Source organism: Aquarana catesbeiana, linkage group LG13 (genome assembly GCF_042186555.1).
Source record: "Aquarana catesbeiana isolate 2022-GZ linkage group LG13, ASM4218655v1, whole genome shotgun sequence".
In the NCBI taxonomy this organism is placed as follows: Eukaryota; Metazoa; Chordata; class Amphibia; order Anura; family Ranidae; genus Aquarana; species Aquarana catesbeiana.
The window spans coordinates 236615905-236630840 of record NC_133336.1 but is presented as its reverse complement, the minus strand read 5'-3'; the positions used below and the strand labels follow the sequence as shown (position 1 = coordinate 236630840).

Sequence of the window (14936 nt, the reverse complement as noted above, 5' to 3'; positions counted from 1 at the left end):
TACTGTTAAGCTGTGGATTGCCCTATGGCATGCAATGTCAAACTCAATACCCTCATTGGGCAAATCTTCAACGTGTCTGTTTTTCCCCCACTGGTGATTTTTCAGTTATATGGAGGAAAGATGAATTTATCTTTGACATAGGAAGGGATTCTTTATGGTAAAGCTGTGCCATGCCCTGCCACATTCAACTTCAGACTTTAAGCTGGGCTGGGGCAAAGCTGACACTGCATGCCGTAGGGCATTCCACAGCTTAACCGTAAAGAATCCTTTCCTATATCAATGATAAATTCATCCGTCCCTCATACATATCTGTTTCCCCCACTGGTGATTTTTCAGTTATGTTGAAGATTTGCCCAATGAGGGTATTGAGTTTGACATTGCATGCCGTAGGGCATTCCACAGCTTAACAGTAAAGAATCCCTTCCTATACCAATGATAAAATCATACTTCCTTCATGTATAACTGAAGAGTCATCAGTGAGGGAAACAGACATGTTGAAGATTTGCTACACTAGTTGACAAGCTTTGCCCCGGCCCTCCAATGACGGTATTGAGTTTGACATTGCATGCCGCAAGGCATTCCACAGCTTAACAGTAAAGAATCCCTTCCTATACCAACGATAAAATCATCCTTCCACCATACATAACGACCTATGTAGTGCGTAGCAGAAGAGTCATCAGTGAGGGAAACAGACATGTTGAAGATTTGCCCAGTGAGGGTATTGAATTTGACATTGCATGCCGCAGGGCATTCCACAGCTTAACAGTAAAGAATCCCTTCCTATACCAATGATAAAATCATACTTCCTTCATGTATAACTGAAGAGTCATCAGTGAGGGAAACAGACATGTTGAAGATTTGCTTCACTGGTTGACAAGCTTTGCCCCGGCCCCAAAGACGGTATTGAGTTTGACATTGCATGCCGCAAGGCATTCCACAGCTTAACAGTAAAGAATCCCTTCCTATACCAACGATAAAATCATCCTTCCACCATACATAACGACCTATGTATTGTGCGTAGCAGAAGAGTCATCAGTGAGGGAAGCAGACATGTTAAAGATTTGCCCAATGAGGGTATTGAATTTGACATTGCATACTGCAGGGCATTCCACAGCTTAACAGTAAAGAATCCCTTCCTATACCAATGATAAAATCATACTTCCAAATATATAACTGAAGAGTCATCAGTGAGGGAAACAGACATGTTGAAGATTTGCTACACTGGTTGACAAGCTTTTCCCCGGCCCCCCAATGATGGTATTGAGTTTGGAATTGCATGACGCCGGGAATTCCACAGCTAAACCGTAAAGAATCCCTCCCTATACAGATGACAAAACCGTCCTTCCTCCCTACATAACTGACCTGTACAGTGCTTAGCAGGAGAGTCATCAGCGACATGTTGAAGATTTGCTACACTGGTTGACGAGCTTTGCCCCGGCCCCCCAATGACTGTATTGAGTTTGACATTGCATGCCGCAAGGCATTCCACAGCTTAACAGTAAAGAATCCCTTCCTATACCAACGATAAAATCATCCTTCCACTATACATAACTGACCTACGTAGTGCGTAGCAGAAGAGTCATCAGTGAGGGAAGCAGACATGTTGAAGATTTGCCCATTGAGGATATTCTGTTTTACATTACATGACGAAGGACATTTTTACAACTTAACAGTAAAGAATCCCTTCCTATACCAATGATAAAATCATCCGTTGTCCATACATAACTGACCTATACAGTACTGAGTAGAGAAGTCATCAGCCAGTGATTTGCTATGCTGGTTGACAAGCTTTGCCCCTCCCCCCAATGACGGTATTGAGTTTGACATTTCACCAAATCGGGCAACTTTTCTTACACCCCATAGTAGCCACGGGTATAATAAAGGATGGAATGAGAATATTTGGATGTAGAAAACCAATCCGGCTACTTTTTGGGGGAGCAGAAGACATTTTTTTTAATGGGGGGCCCCTGAGCATTGTGGGGGCCCTTTTGACTTTTAAAAGGATGAACTTGGTGGCCATGGTCTTTATAGGGAGCCGGTTCACAAGGAACTAAGCCGAGGGTTCAGGTTTCCGTACGGTGGAGACCTCTGCGCCCCACAGCATCCCCCGTCCCGCGTCCGCCCAGGTAGGTCCATCTTTTTTTTTTTTCTTTCTTTTGGTGACAAACGAGCTCAGGTTCTACCCGACTACGTCTCATAAGACTGTGCACAGCCCTCTCCCCCCCCCCCCTCCCCGGCCGGTTGGGGGCGGGACGGGTCTCAAGTTCCTCAAGGAAGTGCCTGAAAACTTGAAAACTTATCAGAGAAGTTTGTGCTTCTGTCACAGGCGGGAGTCCATCTACGAAAGGGTGTCGAGGAACCGGACTCGGGACAGGAGAGCCACAAGTAAGTTTGGGGGTAGGTGGGGGGGGGGGGTGACACACGAAAAATGGAAACCGGGGGGGGGCAGATGTTTCAGGCTTGATGCGCTAAGCTAACACCTCTCTCTTTGTTTCACGGGCAAGTTTAAGCAAGCAGCTGCCTCTTCTCTTTCCACCAAACCGTACGGCCGGGGCGGCCAATCGCTTCATTTGTCTTTTGGATTATATTTTTATTTTATGTTTTGCATTTTTTGAATTTATTTTTTTGCTTCAGAGGTAGAGCTGACATTTCACACGAGAGCCGGTCTGACGGCTGGGAGACTTTTTTTTTTCTTTGGTGTGCTGTGACCACATATCAGTGAGATTGGTGCAATCTGACTTCCGATTTTCGGGGGGGGGGGGATTGTTTGAATTCTGGGTCACACATACCTGGGCTGGTTCAGCAGTGCAATGTGTTAGTATGGGACAGGCAGAGCTTCACCTCGTGTCTGAGAAGCGTGGAGGAGCAGGGTTTTGGGTTTTTTTCAAGACAAGATTTTATGAGATACATAAGAGATTCATTCGATATATAAGATTCATAAGAGATATATAAGACATATACGAGGGTTCTTCAAAAAGTTTCTTACCTTCCGAACTCTATTAAATATAAAAAGGTGCGGAAACTTTTTGAACACCCCTTGTATAAGGGACACGTAGGAGATTCATAGGTAACTCATGAGAGATACCTAGAAGATACCTTATAGATATAAGATTCATAAGACATATACGAGGGTTCTTCAAAAAGTTTCCACACTTCTAAACTCTATTGAATATAAAAAAAGTGCAGAAGCTTTTTCAAGACCCCTCGTATAAGGGACACATAGGAGATTCATAGGTAACTCATGAGAGATACCTAGAAGATACTTTTATAGATATAAGATTTATAGGAGATATATAAGACATATACAAGGGTTCTTCAAAAAGTTTCTTACCTTCCAAACTCTATTAAATATAAAAAGGTGCGGAAACTTTTTGAAGACCCCTCGTATAAGGGACACGTAGGAGATTCATAGGTAACTCATGAGAGATACCTAGAAGATACCTTATAGATATAAGATTCATAAGAGATATATAAGACATATACGAGGGTTCTTCAAAAAGTTTCTTACCTTCCGAACCCTATTAAATATATAAAAGGTGCAGAAACGTTTTGAAGACCCCTCGTATAAGGGACACGTAGGAGATTCATAGGTAACTCATGAGAGATACCTAGAAGATACCTTATAGATATAAGATTCATAAGAGATATATAAGACATATACGAGGGTTCTTCAAAAGGTTTCCTCCCTTTCGAACTCTATTAAATATTAAAAGGTGCGGAAACTTTTTGAAGACCCCTTGTATAAGGGACACGTAGGAGATTCATAGGTAACCCATGAGAGATACCTAGGAGATGCATAAGAGATTCATTAGCTATAAGATTCATAGGAGATATATAAGACATATACGAGGGTTCTTCAAAAAATTTCCGCACTTCTAAACTCTATTGAATATTAAAAAAAGTGCAGAAGCTTTTTGAAGACCCCTCATATAAGGGACACGTAGGAGATTCATAGGTAACTTATGAGAGATACCTAGGAGATACATAAGAGATTCATTAACTATAAGATTCATAAGAGAAGCATAAGACATACATGAGGGTTCTTCAAAAAGGTTCCGCACCTTTGAACTCTATTAAATATAAAAAAGTGCAGAAACTTTTTGAAGACCCCTCGTATAAGGGACACATAGGGGGTTCATAGGAGATACATTGTTAACTCATGAGCGATACCTAGGAGATTAATTAGCTATAAGATTCATAGGAGATAAATAAGACATATATACGAGGGTTCTTCAAAAAGTTTCTGCCCTTCCGAACTCTATTAAATATAAAAAAGTGTGGAAATTTTTTGAAGACCCCTCGTAAAGGGACACATCGGAGATTCATAGGTAACTCATGAGAGATACCTAGGAGATACATTATAGATATAAGATTCATAAGAGATACATAAGACATATACGAGGGTTCTTCAAAAAGTTTCCGCACCTCTAAACTCTATTAAATATAAAAAAGTGCAGAAGCTTTTTGAAGACCCCTCGTATAAGGGAGACATAGGAGATTCATAGGTAACCCATGAGAGATACCTAGGAGATACATAAGAGATTCATTGGATATAAGATTCATAGGAGATATATAAGACATATACGAGGGTTCTTCAAAAAGTTTCTTCCCTTCCGAACTCTATTGAATATAAAAAAGTGCAGAAGCTTTTTGAAGACCCCTCGTATAAGGGACACATAGGAGATTCATAGGTAACTTATGAGAGATACCTAGGAGATACATAAGAGATTCATTAGCTATAAGATTCATAAGAGATGCATAAGACATATATGAGGGTTCTTCAAAAAGGTTCCGCACCTTTGAACTCTATTAAATATAAAAAAGTGCAGAAACTTTTTGAAGACCCCTCGTATAAGGGACACATAGGGGGTTCATAGGAGATACATTGGTAACTCATGAGAGATACCTAGGAGATTCATTAGATATAAGATTCATAAGAGATAAATAAGACATATATACAAGGGTTCTTCAAAAAGTTTCTGCCATTCCGAGCTCTATTAAATATAAAAAAGTGTGGAAACTTTTTGAAGACCCCTCATAAAGGGACACATCGGAGATTCATAGGTAACTCATGAGAGATACCTAGGAGATGCATTATAGATATAAGATTCATAAGAGATACATAAGACATATACAAGGGTTCTTCAAAAAGTTTCCGCATCTCTAAACTCTATTAAATATAAAAAAGGGCAGAAGCTTTTTGAAGACCCCTCGTATAAGGGACACATCAGAGATTCATAGGAGATACATAGGTAACTCATGAGAGATACCTAGGAGATACATAAGAGATTCATAAGATATAGATATAAGATTCATAAGAGATACATAAGACATATATACGAGGGTTCTTCAAAAAGTTTGCACTTCCGAACTCTATTAAATATAAAAAAGTGCAGAAACTTTTTGAAGACCCCTCGTAAAGGGACACTTGGGAGATTCATAGGTAACTCATGAGAAATACCTAGGAGATACATTATAGATATACGATTCATAAGAGAAATATAAGACATATACAAGGGTTCTTCAAAAAGTTTCTGCACTTCCGAACTCTATTAAACATAAAAAAGTGCGGAAACTTTTTGAAGACCCCACATATAAGGGACACATCAGAGATTCATAGGAGATACATAGGTAACTCATGAGAGCTACCTAGGGGATACATAAGAGATTCATTAGCTAAAGATATAGATATAAGATTCATAAGAGACACACAAGACATATATGAGGGTTCTTCGAAAATATTCCTCACCTTTGAACTCTATTAAATATAAAAAAAGTGCAGAAACATTTTGAAGACCCCTTGTATAAGGGACACATAGGAGATTCATAGGTGATGCATAGGTAACCCATGAGAGATACCTAGGAGATACATAAGAGATTAATTAGATATAAGATTCATAGGAGATACATAAGACATATACGAGGGTTCTTCAAAAAGTTTCTGCACTTCCTAACTTTATTAAATATAAAAAAGTGCAAAAACTTTTTACAGACCCCTCATATAAGGGACACGTAGGAGATTCATCGGAGATACATAGGTAACTCATGAGAGATGCCTAGAAGACCCATAAGAGATTGATAAGATATAGCTTTAAAATTCATAAGAGATGACATAATATATGAGGGTTCTTCAAAAAGTTTCTGCACTTCCAAACTCTAAAAAAGTGCAGAAACTTTTTGAAGACCCCTCGTATAAGGGACACATAGGAGGTTCATAGGTAACTCATGAGAGATAACTAGGCGGTACATAAGAGTTTCATAAGAGATACTAAGGGGATTGTTAAGAGATACATAAAACATATATAGGAGATGCATAAGACATACAGTATATAATAAATACATAAAAGATACATAAGAGACTTGTGCAGCATTCATAAGAGATACAAAGAAGATATACAGTATAAGTGGGCGAGGCACATAAGACTTACAGTGTGTAAGAGATTCATAGGAGATACAAAAGAGAAACATAAAACATACATAAGACATATATGAGACACATAGGAGATTCATAAGAGATACATAGGAGATTCATAAGAGATACATAGGAGACACACTACATAACAGAAACGTAGGAGATACATATGGGATTCATAAGAAATACCTAGGAGATTCATAATAGATTCATAAGTGTTACATAGAAGAGTCATAAGATATACGTAGGAGATGAGATTCATAGGAGATACATCTAGGAGATACATAAGAGATACATAGATGACATATAAGACATGCAGAATGTAAGAAACACATAGGAACTGCAGAGGAGATTTACAAGAGATACAAAAGAGAAACATAAAACATACATAATACATATGTATCTAAGAGACACACAGGAGATTCCTTTCTACGTGATATATAGGAGACTCATAAGAAATATGTCAGAGATGCATAAGGGTAACCTAGGAGATATGTAAGAGATACATAGGAGATACTTTAGAGAAACATAGGAGAATCATAGGGCATACATATAGGAGTTACATAAGAGAAACTTAGATGACACATAAGACATACTGTATATAAGAGATTCATAAGAGATACATACAGTGGGGACAATAATTATTTGCTCCCCTGTAGATTGTGTAAGTTTGCCCACTTACAGAGAAATGAAGAGTCTATAATTTTTATCATATGTGTATTTTATATGATAGAGACAGAATATCAACCAAAAATCCAGAAAAAACACATGATACAAATGTTAGACATTAAAGTGGTTGTATGCCCTGGGAAAAAAAAAAACCTATAAGGCAAAGGCATACTGAGTTAGTATGCACCACATACTAGCTCATTATGAAATACTTACCTTAGAATGAAGCGCCCGTACCGCCTACCGGTCACCGCTGAAGGAGCTGACATGTTCCCTCTGCGTTTCTTCTGGGTATTCGGCTCAGGTGCTGCGAGTGGCCGGAGTCACGATGACGTCATTCTTTCCGGCTAGGAGCTCTGATTTTCCGGCAGCATCAGCCGGACCTTCAGAGCGCATGCACCGCTGACGTGCATGCAAGGTGAATATCTCCTAAACTGTACAGGTTTAGGAGATATTCATTTTACCTACAGGTAAGCCTTATTAACAGTTTTTCTGCTAAAGGCCAATTTTTCTTCATTGAGGGGTCAATGGACGGGACCATGTTTTGTAAAATCTTGGATGACAACCTTCTTCCCTCAGCCAGAACACTGAAAATGGGTTGTGGACGGGTCTTTTAGCATGACAATGACCCAAAACATCCCGCCAAGGCAACAAAGGAGTGGCCGAAGAAGAAGCACATTAAGGTCATGGAGTGGCCTAGCCAGTCTCCAGACCTTAATCCTATAGAAAATTGATGGAGGGAGCTGAAACTTCGAGTTGCCAAGAGACCTTCAGGATTTAGAGAAGATCTGTAAAGAAGAGTGGACCAAAATCCCTCCTGAGATGTGGTCACCATCTACAAGAAACGTCTGACGTCTGTGCTTGCCAACAAGGGTTTCTCCACCAACTACTAAGTCATGTTTTGCTTGGGGATCAAATACTTATTTTACTCACTAAACTGCAACTCCTTTTATAACATTTGTTTTATGTGTTTTTTTTTTTCTCAATTTTTGGTTGATATTCTGTCTCTATCATTTAAAATACACCTATGATAAAAATGATAGACTTCATTTCTTTGTAAGTGGGCAAAATCTGCAGGGGATCAAATAATTATTCCCCTCACTGTAAGAGATTCATAAGGGACACATGGCAATCCCGGAAAAACAAGGTCTCTGGAGCACAACTTGGTAAAAACTCAGAAAACATCAAGCGGCCATCAACCTTCATCTTACAGAGGGAATAGGGGTTTGGGAACCTGGTCCCCAACCAAGGTTCACCAGGGGTAAAGGTTCCGAAACCCCTATTTCTTCAAATTTTGGATGATGGTACAAACTGTTGTTTTCAATTTCTATATCTACTATCTCTAGAGGCCACCCGTTTTTTCTTTTAATCTTCATCTTACAGAGAAAGTTCCAGCATGCCGGAAAGTTTTCCGGCTGTGAGGGAAGGAAACCTACAATACATGATGAATTATCCGCTCGGCCCGTAACGTTCCTCGGAGGTGGGATTTTGTTGGGTCAGATTGAGTTGATATTAGGCCGGTTGTATTCATTCTTCTAAACCAGTGTTTCTCAACTCCAGTCCTCAAGGCGCCCCAACAGGTCATGTTACTAGGCTTCCCATTATTTTGCACCAGTGATATTATCAGTTTTGCTGCCTTAGTAATTACCACAGCTGTTTCATCTGAGGGAAATCCTGAAAACATGACCTGTTGGGGCGCCTTGAGGACTGGAGTTAAACACTGTCCTTAACAGAAATGGTCATAAACTCCCGGAGTGTACCTCTCCTTTCACAGATCACCGCTTCCGTATTTCATTGACTGACTTAGGGCACACGGATCAGGAGTTGTGACTTCACTGGCTGCATGCTTTGCTTCAAGTCAGTGGCTGGGAAAGCGGTGAAGCTGGAGGTAGTCCGGCACAGGAGGTCAATGATGGCAGGGTTGGTCCTGATCGGTTTGCATTGTGGCCTTGTACACGAGCTTGCCGTAATTCCTGCGGCAAAAAAAGGTGACTGATCACAAAGCCCCCAACCGTGACCCCCCTGACCTTTTGCGTTTTTTTTATATTTGATACCATTAAATGATAAAAAATGAAAAGAGAACCTTCTCTGACTCCAAATGCTCGGGCTGAGAAAATTGCCAGCATGCTGGAAACCTTCTGCACCTGATCGTTGGGGTTACTGGTAATGTCCTGGCTCCTGCTGTTACCAACAATCGTCTACTCATGTCTAGAATGAACGTTTGCTTTATTAAGCAGATGCCGTAGGTTTTGCGTCAGACGAATGTACGGTGATTTGCCGCGCGTCCGAGCGTACAAGTACATTTTTTTTTTCTCCTTACTTTGAGTGACAAAGCGATTGAATATTTTTCTGTTTCATCCCGAGGCAAGCTCTCCCTTCATTCCTTTGGTCGTGTACGGACACGCACTCAGGAATCTTTGAATCTCGCTTTCCCGCAGAGAAAAAAGAAAAAGTCGCCTCTCCCAGAATTCTCCGAGTTCCAAACACATCAGAGTCACCTGAAGGCGCCAACGGATTTGAATTTCCCTGAAGATAAGATTATAGTCCGCCCCGTGCTGCCCCTCCCCCACCGCCAGTGAACTCAGTCAACCTGATCGGGGCAAAGAGCAAAAAACGTCACAGCCGACTTTTACTCGCTCTCCCTGCTGGTCAGATCTCTGTGTCCGTGGATCTGAGTGCCTTGGCTGCTACCATGAGATCCCGTTCTCCATAAAAGGTTTATTTTCATTTTTTTGGATACAGTGAGGAAAAAATCAGAGCCCTGTCATTGTATTTTTAGCTGTCTGCATCCCATTGGGGACATTCTCTTCACTTCCTGTCCAGGTGACACAACAGGAAGTTGAGATGAGATCTCTACAAAGGGGATATCACCTCTTTGAAAGTTGAAACCAATGTCCCCACTGGAAGATTTCCTCTCTTATCCTGTTTCGTTGACAACAGTTTTTTTAATACCATCTCCTGTACTATGTCTGCAGTCTCTGACCATCTCCTGTAGTATGTATGCAGTCTCTGACCATCTCCTGTATCATGTCTGCAGTCTCTGATTATCTCCTGTATTATGTCTGCAGTCTCTGACCATCTCTTGTATTATGTCTGCAGTCTCTGACCATCTCCTGTAGTAAGTCTGCAGTCTCTGACCATCTCCTGTATTATGTCTGCAGTCTCTGATCATCTCTTGTATTATGTCTGCAGTCTCTGACCATCTCCTGTAGTAAGTCTGCAGTCTCTGACCATCTCCTGCAGTATGTCTGCAGTCTCTGATCATCTCCTGTACTATGTCTGCAGTCTCTGACCATCTCTTGTATTATGTCTGCAGTCTCTGACCATCTCTTGTATTATGTCTGCAGTCTCTGACCATCTCCTGTAGTAAGTCTGCAGTCTCTGATCATCTCTTGTATTATGTCTGCAGTCTCTGATCATCTCCTGTACCATGTCTGCAGTCTCTGACCATCTCTTGTATTATGTCTGCAGTCTCTGATCATCTCCTGTAGTATGTCTGCAGTCTCTGACCATCTCTTGTATTATGTCTGCAGTCTCTGATCATCTCCTGTATCATGTCTGCAGTCTCTGACCATCTCTTGTATTATGTCTGCAGTCTCTGACCATCTCTTGTATTATGTTCACAGTTTCTGACCATCTCCTGTAACATGTCTGCAGTCTCTTACCGTCTCCTGTATTATGTCTGCAGTCTCTGACCATCTCCTGTATCATGTCTGCAGTCTCTGACCATCTCCTGTATCATGTCTGCAGTCTCTGACCATCTCCTGTATCATGTCTGTAGTCTCTGATCATTTCCTGTGATATGTCTGCAGTCTCTGACCATCTCTTATATCCTACCAAAACTCTTTGACTACCCTGTTGTGTCTGCTGTCTCTGATCACAGATATTCACTGAATTTAGTGTGGCCCTTTAGTGATGTCAGGGCCACACTTGAGCCTCCCCCCCCCCCCCCCCCCCCATATCAAGGAGGTTGACCATCACTGATTTAGCCTTTTGCCATTATACTATGACTGAGGCTTTGTCAGTGTCCCCAGTGAAGGGATTTGCCATCATTTCCTGTCTCCATCAGTCTTCCATGGATCTGGGGACCCCAGTCTGTCATTCTCGGGGCCGTCTCCTCCATCGATCTTCGCAGTGTTCACCTCGCTGGGTGCGAAGAGACTTTACAACCAGCCCACATCCTCCTTCTCTTCAGCACTTCCTTCCTGCGCTCTAACAAATCTCCTGCTTGTTTGTCAACCAGATTTGCAGCCTGGCGTTGGGTTGCAGCTCTCTGCCCGTCATCCAGTAGCTTGGGAGGCACAAGCGGCTCTAAGATCCCTATGGAAGGTTGCTTGGGGCACCCTTCAGTAAAAAGTTTAATGCAAAGTGGTTGTAAACACAAATTAAATTTCATAAACAATCACCATTTTTTTTTGTTGTTTTTTTTTAGAACAATACTTGATTTTAGCTTTTTTCATCCCTTGTTGCCTCGCAGTGCTGCAGATCTCCTGCAACCCCTTTGTTGCCACTTCATGTTTACATGCACTCCAGTGATGGCTGCATGGCATTTCTCCGGGCAGGCTTCAGGATGGTGACAACTGTTGACCACTCCTGTGCAATATGTGTCTCCATTGGACAGGGTGACAACACAGGGGCACAACTGGGATACAGGGACAGAGCCTGAGCAAGAACCTTCATGGCAGGATCATTATTTGAATGAAAGCTGCAGAATCAACTGCTTCCCGACCGCGTAATAGCCGAATGACGACTACAGCACGATCGTCCAGTTCTGGGAGGGCATCTATTGATGTCCTCCCTGAACCCCGCCCCCTGCGCTTCTCCTCATGGTAATAACTGGTAAGTGTGTTTACCTCGTGATCAGCTATGATTGGGCACAGCTGATCACAGATCGGGGTAAAGAGCCAATCACAGCTGATCACGAGGTAAACACACTTACCAGTTATCAGCGTGAGGAGGGGCAGAGCCGGTAACCGGCTAGTATGAAAGGGGACATCTGTGTCCTGATGATCACGGCAGCCCCATCAGTGCTGCCTATCATTGCTGCCTATTAGTGCCCATCAGTGCAGCCTCATAAGTCATTCCTCATCAGTGCCCACCAGTGCTGCCTATCAGTGCCCATTAGTGATGCCACTCAGTGCCGCCTATCATTGCTGCCTATTAGTGCCCATCAGTGCCACTTATTAGTGCCCATCAGCGCCACCTATCCGTGCAGCCTCATCATCTGCCCATCAGTGCAGGCTCCTCATCAGTGCCCACCAGTGCCGCCTCTTGAGTACCCATCAGGGCAGCCTATCATTGCTGCCTATCAGTGCTGTCTATCAGTGCCCATCAGCGCCACCTATCAGTGCAGCCTCATTATCCATCTATCAGTGCAGACTCCTCATAAATACCCATCAGTGCAGCCTCATGAGAGATTCCTCATCAGTGCCCATTAGTGATGCCAATCAGTGCCTATCATTGCCTATTAGTGTCCATCAGTGCAGACTCATCAGTGCCGCCTCTTGAGTACCCATCAGTGCAGCCTATCATTGCTGCCTATCAGTGAGTGCTGTCTATCAGTGCCCATCAGCGCCACCTATCAGTGCAGCCTCATCATCCACCTATCATCCACCTCCTCCTCATTGCCCCCTCATAAGTACCCATCAGTGCAGCCTATCATTGCTGCCTATCAATGCCCATCAGTGCCACCTATCAGTGCAGACTCCTCATAAGTACCCATCAGTGCAGCCTCATAAGTGATTCCTCATCAGTGCCCATTAGTGATGCCAATCAGTGCCTATCTTTGCCTATTAGTGTCCATCAGTGCTCATCAGTGCCACCTATCAGTGCAGACTCATCAGTGCCGCCTCTTGAGTACCCATCAGTGCAGCCTATCATTGCTGCCTATCAGTGAGTGCTGTCTATCAGTGCCCATCAGCGCCACCTATCAGTGCAGCCTCATCATCCACCTATCAGTGCAGCCTCATCATCCACCTATCAGTGCAGACTCCTCATAAGTGCCCCCTCATAAGTGCCCATCGGTGCAGCCAATCATTGCCACCTATTAGTGCCCTTCAGTGCCGGTTGTCAGTGCCCATCAGCGCCGCCTATCAGTGCAGCCTCATCATCCGCCTATCAGTGCAGTCTCCTCATCAGTGCCCATTAGTGCCGCCTATCATTTTTGCCTATTAGTGCCCATCAGTGTTGTCTATCAGTGCAGCCTCATCATCCACCTATCAGTGCAGACTCCTCATCAGTGCCCATCAGTGCTGCTTCTTCAGTGCCCGGTGCAGCCTATCAGTGCCCATCAGTGAAGAAGAAACATTACCTGTTTGCTAAAATTTATAACAAACTAAGAAAAGGGTATTATATTCAAAATCTTTAGTCTTTTTTTCGTTTGTTTAGCAAAAAATAAAACCCCCCAGAGGTGATTAAATATCACCAAAAGAAAGCTCTATTTGTGTGAAAAAAGATTATAAAATGTCATTTGTGTACAGTGTTGTATGACCGTGCAATTCTTCAAAATGTTACAGCGCTGAATGCTGAAAATTGTCCTGGGCAGGAAGGGGGTGAAGTTGCCCGGTATTGAAGGGGTTAAATATAAAGTGACCTTTGAAAATGACATGTTAAAGGTTACATGAGATTAGCGATTGGGCTTCCGATGTTCCTTTTTAAATAGCTGGAAATCCATTTTTCGGTTCACTTGCTGTCATCTGCTCTGATTGGTCTTTTCTGAGTTTTCAGAAATCAGCCTTACAGTGGGAGTGGCTGCCAAGTAAACTGATAACCCCTGTAGCCCCTCCCACCCAGCGGATGGTGGGGTCACCAGTGCCTCCAAGGTAAATCTGAACATAGAAATAATTCCCAACTTTCCAGATGTCATGGCGGCCTTCCCAGCTCTGCTCCTGCATGATGTACTGGAAGGGGAGGCTGCTAATTGGTATCCTGCATTATACATAGCTCTGGGCTCTGGTTGGGGGATGGGGGGGGGGGGGGGGGGGGGTAACAGGACCCCATCACTCATCACCAGGAGAAGAAGAACAGGAAGCCGAGTGGTGGTGATGATGCAACAACTTCTCTGATGGCTGATGATGAATACCACTTCTCCTTCCTGCCGCTTCACCGTGACAGACGATCAACTGTCAACTGTTTTTATAAATAGTTTCTAAGAGTCCCAATTATACAGAACAAGTCCTCTCCCCTCCATAACCGTCCCTCCATTACCTCTGATGTCCCATAACAATGACACACTGATACTTGGGGGTCCAGAACAATGACACACTGACACTTGGGGGTCCAGAACAATGACACACTGACACTTGGGGGTCCCAGAACAATGACACTCTGACACTTGGGGGGTCCAGAACAATGACACACTGACACTTGGGGGTACAGAACAATGACACACTGACACTTGGGGGTACAGAACAATGACACACTGACACTTGGGGGTCCAGAACAATGACACACTGACACTTGGGGGTCCAGAACAATGACACACTGACACTTGGGGATCCAGAACAATGACACACTGACACTTGGGGGTCCAGAACAATGACACACTGACACTTGGGGATCCAGAACAATGACACACTGACACTTGGGGGTCCCAGAACAATGACACACTGACACTTGGGGGTCCAGAACAATGACACACTGACACTTGGGGGTCCAGAACAATGACACACTGACACTTGGGGATCCAGAACAATGACACACTGACACTTGGGGGTCCCAGAACAATGACACACTGACACTTGGGGGTCCCAGAACAATGACACACTGACACTTGGGGGTCCAGCCCAAAATCCATAGGACATGTAGGAAATTGTGACAACTGAATGGAGCTGTGTAGTTCTGGGTTCGGTTCCAT

At 43.0% G+C, this 14936-nt stretch overlaps 1 protein-coding gene across 2 annotated transcripts in view; it reads left to right on the top strand.

Annotated features, from left to right (window-relative positions):
• Positions 1–14936, top strand: part of TNFAIP8L2 (TNF alpha induced protein 8 like 2) — a 67489-nt gene that overhangs the window by 32437 nt on the left and 20116 nt on the right. The window contains exon 1 of one of the 2 annotated variants that reach the window (XM_073609574.1): positions 2231–2385. The exons of the other annotated variant lie outside the window; for it this stretch is intronic. The gene's annotated coding sequence lies outside the window, so the exon portion shown is untranslated. Of the gene's footprint in view, positions 1–2230; positions 2386–14936 lie in introns of those variants that run through there. 2 annotated transcript variants of the gene reach the window in all.